The sequence below is a fragment of the Atta cephalotes genome (assembly GCF_000143395.1).
Source record: "Atta cephalotes unplaced genomic scaffold scaffold00062, whole genome shotgun sequence".
Taxonomy (NCBI): domain Eukaryota; kingdom Metazoa; phylum Arthropoda; class Insecta; order Hymenoptera; family Formicidae; genus Atta; species Atta cephalotes.
Genome location: NW_012130126.1, coordinates 950,970 through 954,480, shown reverse-complemented (window position 1 = coordinate 954,480; position 3,511 = coordinate 950,970). Strand labels below are relative to the sequence as shown.

The 3,511-nt window shown below is 33.4% G+C and overlaps 1 protein-coding gene across 1 annotated transcript in view; it reads left to right on the top strand.

The window, feature by feature from the left end:
* The window catches only part of LOC105623673 (lamin Dm0-like), a 13,570-nt gene that overhangs the window by 1,091 nt on the left and 8,968 nt on the right, over positions 1–3,511 (top strand). The window lies entirely within an intron of this gene.

Below are 3,511 nucleotides of genomic sequence, written 5' to 3'. Positions count from 1 at the left end.
TTATTATATATATATATATATATATATATATATATATATATATATATATAGTGTTTTTATACCCCGAATAAAATGATAAGTTTTTTGTGTATCTAATCGTGTTGCCTCTTACTTGCAAAATAGATAGAAAAGTTAGATGGCACTAATCGGGATCGTTATTGACAAACATCGATCAATACGATCGAGTATCCGAGTATTTTGTTTCCTGACGATGCTGTAAAAAAAAATCAAATTGTAAAAAGATAAATTAGAATTTTATTTGTGGATCATTAGATGTACGCAATTGGGCACTGCAGTCGGCAAAGTAGTGAAACTCGGATTTGAATACAATGGAGCCCGAGAGACTTGGAGAATACGAACTTGGTTGTGGAGTACAGCCGTAATGTGAAACTCTTTAATTCATGAATCATTGGCACTGAGCTATACTCAATTTTTCTTTCGATAGTCTCCTCATTAGCACTTCTTATTCTGACACATGCGCAGAATAAAAATTAATATGTGCGCAATCGCGCATCCACGCTGTTCATAACCTTAATACAATTCCGTATTGTAACACCTAGCTCCGACTCTTCCCTATTTTTGAACGATTCTGCAAATTGAATGTCCCTTCTCTCCCTGATTGTATTTTCTATTCAATCACGTATGTGTAAAGGAAAATTTTCAATAAGAAGACTATGTGGTTCCGATAGTAACTATATTGTGTATTATTAGAGCTTATTTTCGACGGCATTTTTGATATCTTTTTATGATTCATGAGCTTCAAGCCAAAAAACAAACAGAATTAATTTCGTATCTTGACTAATTTTGTATTACAAAAAAAATGGAATATACACTCGGTATATCTTGAAATGAGTATATAATGACTCATCCAATAAAAATTTATGTTTCTTTCCAAGTACCGATGACGCAAGAATTCAAATCTGATTATATTTATTGAGTCTTTCTGTGTATTTTGATTTAAGATATGCATAATTTCCTTAATAGAAGAAATATTATATTATTTTAGTATTCGTTATGAAAGCAGAGAAAAAACGTTCTATTTTATATAATTATATATTCACAAGGCTAAGATATAATTTACTTATTCGTATTTGTATTTTACTCTACTTTGAATCATGATCATGTTATACTCATTCTCTCATATTCCTTGACTTGATAATTCCTAGGGAATTATCAGATAAGCATTACTTGGAAATTGCATGTACTCTATAAAACATGTGACATATGTCTATTTGATATCATCACAGATAATGCGATTTTTATTTCTCAATGTTAATATCTCTTAAATAATTTTTACGAAAACATGTATTTATAGATTCCATATTTACGGAATATTTCATGCAATATTATATTCCATATTTTGCGCATACAACTTATATTGAAGGAGTGAATAAAAGTAAATTAAGTAAACGAAAATTTTGAATCTAGCAACGTGTTACAAAGCTCGCTGAACGTTCTCAATTAGTCCTGATCGATACGTTTGTTCCATCGCGTTATCATTCATCTTATTTTCGTGCCAGGCAGTAATATAGATTATATGACGATCGCGAGTACAAATCTCATTTAATTCAAAGAGAGAATAAAAGAATCGATATCTATCGATGTCTGTCACCGATCTTTGGATTAGATTAACGAGCAATTGCTCATTGATGCGTCATATGTATTTTCGTCAAGCGTGTTTGTCAACAGACTTAAGATTCTCCAGAATCGATGCAATAAGATTGATTATTCGGACTCGTGGCGAGGGGAAGCAGAATCAGAAGACACGAAAATGGAGGAATGAGAGAGAGAGAGAGAGAGAGAGGTAGTGGGAGAAGAAAAGAGTGCGCAGTTGAAAAGGACGAAGGGAAAGCTTAACGTTTATGGTAAAGAGGAAATAATTTTCGGCGTGAGTGCGTTCTCGCCCGGCCTCGGAGAAACATGAACGAAGCCGGGGTTCTCCACAACGTGACGTTACTACGAGCGATTGCGTCACGCTTACTATGCGGCGGTGATGTCAGTGCCAATGCGTTATCACCTGACCTGAAAACATTGACTCTGATCTCGTCATCACGTACGACCGCGACTATAACAGGGATTATACATCGGGCGCGTTTTATTCCGTCGTTGAAACGATCGATCCTTCGACCCGCGCGAGAGTGAAATTTTTCCGTGGTAAATTGGCACCCTCCTCCGCTGCAATTATCAGATCTCTCGCTTTATAAGTATACTGATCATTAGGAACAGGGTCGTTTGATTTTTTACGTTTGTTCATTGGAAATTGTAGGAGGAACGATAGCGAAGTATGTGAGAGATGTATGAAAAATGCAATGAGCGATTTATTCTGTCTTTTGTAAAGTAAATTAATAAAAAAACAATAATTTACTCAGCTGTCCGTGAGATTTTAATAAAATCGGGCGTAGACGAAAAAGAAAAAAGATTCGGTAATTTAACTTTTCGTTATTCGTGTGTTAAATTCATGTTACATACAATTATTGCATGTATGTATGTATGCCTAAGAGCGATAATTCCGCGTTCTGAATAATTATCGTCGCACGTGCCATTTTCTATAGTTACTGTAGATTACGAACTTGTTCGGTTGATATTTCCCGACTTATTCCGGTTTATACCGTTACGATTGCAACACACACCATTCCCCATAACACATCTGCCGTGCCCAACTCTACATGAGTAAAGTAGGATTGGTGGGGGAAAAGGGCTTACACTCGTATTTATAGTTCTTCCTTATTTTAAGGATGGAGGAAGCCTCCATAAACAATTCCTCTGCCCGTATTCATAATCAGATTTCTTAAATCCTTCCTTAAATTTATCTTTAGATGCTCAACAGCCAATAAAATAATTCGATAAATTTAAGAAAGTCTTAAATATAAGACCCGACTATGAATACGAGTACTCGATTCTCCAAGGTCTCTTTGTTTCATAAACGGATTTCAAGTCTACCTTCCCGAAGGAAAGAATAATTTAGGGATTTTAGTAACCTACTGAGGGTAGCATGTCATAATATATAGCATATACATACCTAATATCGTGAATTATAAATAATAAAGGTTATAAAGGCATTGTTGATTAAATAAAGTGATTAAGCATTTTGCAACAATAATGGACAAAAAATAAAACTAATAGCGAATTTGATTGGACGCACTCATTGCGCACTAATACACATTAAAACCGCCGTACATACAATAACGTAAATATATGTTTATAAATAACATAGAAATTAATTAAATTGTGAAATACATTTTATTGTAATGTTAGATAAAATATGTATTTTATAATTCGAAATATTTGCATTTTATGTTTATACTCAAATTAAATTAGTGTACAACGGCTTTTAATATGCATCAGTGTTTCCAATCGAATTCGCTATAATGTTTATATTTATCAAAGAAAAAGAAAATACTTTTAGAGGAATTTATTTCCGAAAAAAAGCTATAAAAATAATTATCGATGCATCAGATTTAAATTAAAAGCTATATCGAAAGTAAAAAGACCGGTGTGACGAATTAAATTT